We start from the raw sequence: 6832 nt of genomic DNA, 5'->3' as shown, positions 1-6832 counted from the left end.
CGAATATCTTCTGTAGCTATTTCCAGGTAGAGATGGAATAAGGCGTCAGCTGCCTGAACCACTTTCTAGCCGATCCTTGTAGGGTGATGGAGAAGACTCTGCACTTCATCGCGTTCGAATACGTGTGGAAGTCCATGATGGACTCAAAAGTCTATGCATGGTCAATCGGGTCTGTTGTGCCATCGTACTTGTCAAAGGTCGACAAACGACTATTTTTGAGGAATTGGCACGTCAAGAATGGCCTGAACGAAATGTGGATCTTCAAATTGCCATTGAGCTTACTAACCAGATCTTTTGAGCTCGTCGAATTACATTTGTAGCCTCAGGTTGCCTACATAATCCTCAGGGTGTATTTTCTCGTGCTCTCGTCATCTCGAAGATCGGTTACAGTCCTGATCACCTCCCACCTTGGAAGACAGAGGGATAATTCAGGTTGGAGACCCAGATTCTATTGAGGTTGGTCATTACAGTGTAGGACCAGCTTCTCCACTGGCTAGTGAGCTGGTCGTTTCTTGGGGTTGTCGTCCACTTATGCTTCCCCTTCTTAGGATCACGAGGGATCTCATGTTTTGGTAGGTCGAGGGGTGAAACTCTAGCTTCAGCAATGCCTGGGCCATGACATCCATTCGGGCCTGCATCTGTGCTATCTGCGATTGCAGCTCGGACGATGGGACCTCTACTGGTGTAGAATTGGTCTTTCGAGCATCAACTCGGGTCCTGGGCTTCATGGGCTTCGGAGGTTGGTTGACCTTTTTCTTGGCTCTACCATTGTTCGACAGGTCTGAATCTCATTGCGATTGCTTGAACCTTGGGAACCGTCAGTCATTATATGGAGTACAAAAGCTTTGTTTACGTCGGTGCCCACAAATGGTGCTAGATGTTGATTCAGGATTATGTCGAGCTACTGCAGGTTGATCACGTGGCAACGAAGACAAGTTGGGGAGGTGCGACCTTAACCACACACTCTGACTCTCAACTTAGAAGAGGTGCGAGCTACGATAAGTCGTTCTCGGAGTAGAATTGCATACTTGAGTCACAAGGCGAAATATCTCAAGAGGGGGGGCAAAGCCATTGTAACCGCTCCACATAGCGATTATGGATATCGGGCGCCTAGGTCGGTTGTCAGACTTGAGGTATACCTTCTCAGGTTCGTCTATCTAGATGGCCTAATTTACCGCTTCAGGCGATCCCAGGTTGAGTTGTTGAGTCCACGTGTCATGGTACGTTTTTCCCCAACATATAGTATAATAGATATTTCATAGTATTTTAAGCTAGATAAATTTCCGTATGCAAAAAAATTAGACATATTAATAGGAAATACTTTCGAGTATATAATTTCACGTAACCAGCCAATTCAAGTATATCTCAAGTCCTCACTGACGAGAGTTTAGAATCCTGGAGTGGAAGCGTATCATCGTTCATGAATTTTTGAGAAAAAAAATCAAATGTGTAAGAATAAGAGAAATACAGGGAAAACTTACATTTGAAGAACTGTTCTTCAATGATTCAATCTCCCGAAGACCACCAAATGATCTTCCGTGCTATCCTTGGGTTTGAGATCATGCTTGTGGGAGCTTTAATTTGGAACAACAGGGAGAATTGAGAGGAGAGCTTGATTGAGAGAGAATGCTTGAGAAATACCTTAGGATTACCTCTATATAACTTCTTTGTTTTTGCTGTGTTTCAACTAATTTACAGAAATTGAGGGGGTTTCTTTAAATGGGCCTCTAAAGTGCATAAAAACATCATTCTTAGGCCTAGGACCTATTAAATAAATTATACATGAAGTCGAAAAGAAGGTTACAAGATTAATTACATGAAAACTCTACTTTAAGACTCAAACTCTAAATAACTCCTAGATTGGAGCTCTCATGTTTGGTGCCTTCATGTTCTCTTAAAGTTTCTTTCTCCACTTGTTCTCCTTCCTCATGAAACTTGAAAATCCACATGTTGGAGTGGAGATCGCATTTTTCCTCGGTCTCATTTCATGATGTGCATTGTTTGAAACATATCAGTTAGAGTAGGGAATGACTTTATTTTAGTCGAGTTCCCACAAACAATGTAAAATGTTTATGGAAAATTATAATCTAACTCGAGAACAGGTGATGATTGGGTATGGCCGAGCTTCTACAATGAGTTTAGTGAAGGAAGACCTGCACAAAGGAAACATACACTTTGATGGTTGGATTTTGTGTCCTTAGCTCGTAAGTTTGTAATTAATAAACAATATATCTATTAAATCAAAAGTTATTTTATTATTTCTTCGCATTGCTCATATTCCAAGAAACTAAGATCCAAGGTTATTTAATGTAACTGGAACAGTATATATTTGATGTACAGTTTATATTTAATATACCATGTATATATTTGATATATAGTATATATACAATATATATTTGGCATACAAGTGGATAATGTTCCAGTAATAACCTAAATGGTTTATAGTACATGGATAAGGTTGAGTACCCTATCCTGGTAACATTATGGATACGACCTATTTTGTAATAGTTCCAAACGACTTTATCCACGTCGTTCATGTGGAGACATGTGAGTGGGGTTATCCTATACAATGAGTTTGTATAAGATCGGACCGTGAAATAATTAATCTTTTGTTATAACACCATAAACTAACTAGATTAATATTTCATAGGATGACAATATAACTCGATCTTAATCCTAAGCGAGTACGGACTCCTGCCTATAAGGGATTGTTCTTAGCCAGGTTGCCATAATAATCCTACCATTTTGGGGACGAGGTCGAGTGGGGAGCTGAGAACATAACTACGCAAGAGGAAGTTCACTCCTTACCGACTTTAGAGTAAGTAGATAAGTGTTCCCTTAAATGCTGACTCTAAGACATGAACGATGGGCTCTAACCTCTCACTAGCTCGAGAGGGACTTCTGTTTAATGGCCGGACCATAAACAAGTTGTTCATTAGAGGAACAATGGTATTTAAGGTACAAGATGTAACTCAAGGGTAAAACGGTAATTTGACCCAGTTGAAGTTACGAACAATCGTGAATGATTGACTTGCCATTAATGGTCAATTTCTACGGACACAAAATATTCTACAGTGAGAAGAGTGCAACTGCGAGTCTTTAGTGGAGTGATTCGTAGTTAACGAAAATTGGTTAATTTGGTTAATGAGTTTAATCAATTAATCTCATATTGTTGGAGTTTATGATCTGTAGGTCCATTAAGTTCCGTTGCTAACTCATAACGGGTAAGACGAGGATAAAGAATTATGAAATTATTTGAAATGTTCAAATTATCTAAGGGAATTTATATAATGTATATTGATGCAGAGATTTGCACAACGTCAAAATTCACTCAAGCTCGAGCTCTATCCTCGCTTCGACCTGAAACTCTTAAAGGAAGACCTGCACATGAGGGCAAAATCTCTGACACTCAAGTCAGTAAGCAACTCAGAATCAATATTAAGTTCGAGAAGAAACTCGATACCTGATGGTGAAATGAGGCCCTCTATTTATATGTTTAGGCTCCGACACGGGTCACGACAGGCGGTTACCTTGGTCGGAGGTAAGATCGGAAGTGTCGGGTTTGAGCAGGTCGAACCCGACCGTTTATACCCGTATTAATAACTTAATTATGGAGAAAACGGCTAAGTCATGCACCTCGGAGGGTTCTGAGGTAGAGCTGTATAAAACTTCATTTGGGGGCGTTCCCTTGCAACAAATCATTATCCTCCACGTGGCAATCCGATTTCTACTCCCAAACATTCCCCCCTCTCTTCCAGGTTCAAGCTCGATCTGCCAGAGAAGTTATTTTCTTAGGAAACCAATCCACGTGGTGACTTCCGAACTTGATATAATAAATGTTACCGTTGGAGGGCCGAAAAAATGGACCGTCGTTCGGCGCGTACTCGAGTACCTCTACCGTTCGGACTTCCTCCGATCTAGATCGTCCTTTTTAGGATACGTGTTCAGTCGGAATTGATTTTTGGGGCATTATAAATACCCCAAGGCTTCAAATCCCTTTTTCACGCTTTTTGAAATCTTTAAGTCCGACTTGAACTGTTCGGAACTTATTCTAGGTCAGTCTCGTCCTTTTGCTTTTGCTTCATAATTTCGGTTTTTGAGTCATGTCTAGTTCTCCTGACTCTTCGAGTTTCTATAGTTTGAGTCTGTCTGACAGCTTAGATCGAAGTCGAAGCCCTTCGCCTAAGAAGGCCAACTCTGTTGAGGAGTTCACAAGTAGGTTAGATTCCGAGCTGGAAGAAGAGATAGACAACTTTAGGTTTCCTGATGAGGATGGGGATGAGAGTGACACCTCGACCTCGGGCCAGAGTTCGGAGTTCCCTTCTCAAATGTCGAAAACTACCTCAGCCCTCACCGTAAGAGATATAGTATTCTGGACAACATCGTCCTTAGGCTTCCCGAGGAAGGGGATTGTGCAGACAACTCCCTAATGGGGTGCGTAACTTTGTTCTTGAAGACGTTTGAGTACGGCTTCTGCCTACTTGTTCATCCTCTCGTACAAGAGTTCCTAGCTCGAGCTGGGCTAGCTCCTGCTCAGGTGGCCTCCAATGGATGGGGTGTTGTGTTTAGCTTAGTCGTACTGTTTTGGCTAAGTTGTCGTGAGGTAGAAGGGTTAGATCTCCTTAGGACAAACCAGCTTCTAGCATGCTTCGAAGTTAAGCGAATTTCTAAAAAGCCAGGGCGATACTACTTGTGCACAAGAAGAGAAAATATCGAACAAAATATTTAAATAAACATATATGCAATCTACCAAGATTCAAAGTAGATAAATACTGAAATTAAAAGAGAGAAGAGAAGAGAGTGGTGACACCGAGAATCTTTATAGTGGTTCGGAAATTCCTACTCCACTCCCCAAGACTCCTTCTTCGGTATTTAACTGTAGTGGCCCTCTTAACGGGTGAGAACCAAATCGATCGACCCTATTTTTGTCCTAGGCTAAAGAGAAACCCAAAATCTTTTTTACTGGTTCAGGATCTAACCAATTTACTTTTCTCACAACCCAAGGTGTACCCACAACTTAATACAAAACCCAATTTGAAAATAAAGAGTTCAAAAACAAAGTGGATTACACAAATTTTGCACCAAAGTAATGGCTAAAAAAGCCACACTCTAACGAATCTCTCACAAAAAAATGAGCAAGTTATGTATAGGAGAGAATGAATATTTTGCAAAAGTTGAGAGGAGAATTTGAAAACAAATGATTTTGCTTTGATAGTTGGTGTATAGAATGATGGAATTTGGTGGCTTTAAATAGAGTTTCTATGATGAATTTTGTCCATTGGATTTAGGGCAACAAAGGATGAATGGTATAGATTAAGATGTGAGGTAAGGAAATGAAATGAAAACATAATTATGGTGATTAAAAGAAATTGGTGGAGATTGAGAAATCATTTAGATTGTGAGTGATTGAGGAGATTGAGAGTAATTGAGGAGATTGAGAGAAATTGGTGGAAATGGATTTGTAGAGATTGAAAGCGCCAAATGTCATCTTCTCATTTGTTCGATTGTTGTATGCCACGTCAGCGTAAGTATGTCCTCTTCATGCCACATGTTAACTTCTAAGCGCTTCACTTGTCCATGACACCCACCATGTAGGATTTGTCCATTTGTCTACGTCACCCGCCATGTATAATTTTTCTCCTAACTTGTTTTGACCATAACTTCTTCGTTTAAACTCCGATTTGAGTGATTTGATATTCATTATTTGTCTTTTCGAGCTCTACGCTATGGACACTTTGAAACATTCAAATTGTTAGTTTGTACTTGGTTTATGATCATCAAAATATTGGTTTGATTGAAGCCATAAAACTAACAATCTTCCCTTATTTTGATGATGACAAACCACTCAAGAAAACACATTCTCAAAGTGGCTATATTCTCCCCCTTTTGTTATTATCAAGAAAATTTCCATGAAATTCGGCTGCCCCTTAATAAGATAATTATTGCATGGTAAAAAATTCTCCCCCTCAATCATACATACAGAAAAATTCTCTCTCTAACAAATACGTTTAGACAATTAAATGCGAATGATGCCAAGTGCAAGTCTATTCCTACAAAACGCTTCTTCATTTAATGGTTTAGTAAGAATATCTTCTACTTGTTTTTTAGTGCGAACGTAATTAAGTACAATATTTCCATTTTGCACAGGTTTTCTAAGAAAATGATGTCGGATATCTATATGTCTTGTCCTAGAATGCTGAATGGGATTCTTGGTTAAATAAATTGAACTAGTATTATCACAAAAGATTGGAACATGTTCAAAATTTAAACCAAAATCACGTAATGTTTGTTTCATCCATAAAACTTGAGAGCAACAACTAGCAGTAGCAATATATTCAGCCTCAGTAGTAGATAATGCAACAGAATTTTGCTTTTTACTAAACCAAGACACTAGAGAGCTAACCAAAAACTGGCAAGTTCCACTTGTACTCTTCCTATCAGTTAAACTACCAGCAAAATCAGCATCGGAATAAGCAATTAAATCAAAAAGATGCATTCTTAGGATACCATAAACCCAAGTCAACCGTTCCAAGCAAGTATTTAAAAATTCTTTTAATAGCATGAAAGTGTGATTCTTTAGGACATAATTGAAATCTAGCACACATGCATACACTAAACATAATATCCGGTCTACTTGCAGTTAAGTAAAACAAGGATCCGATCATACCTCTATAAGCTTTTATATCTACATTTTTACCTTTTTCATCTTTGTCAAGCTTTGTAGTAGTGCTCATTGGAGTCTTTGCTATTTTGGCGTTATCAAACTTGAATTTCTTGAGCAGATCTCTTGTATATTTTTCTTGATTGATGAAGATTCCCTCTTTAAGTTGTT

The sequence above is a fragment of the Momordica charantia genome (genome assembly GCF_013281855.1).
Source record: "Momordica charantia cultivar OHB3-1 chromosome 1 unlocalized genomic scaffold, Mcharantia_2.0 BLBB01000001.1, whole genome shotgun sequence".
NCBI lineage: Eukaryota > Viridiplantae > Streptophyta > Magnoliopsida > Cucurbitales > Cucurbitaceae > Momordica > Momordica charantia.
The sequence above is the reverse complement of the archived record's forward strand: the minus strand, read 5'-3'. Positions refer to the sequence as shown.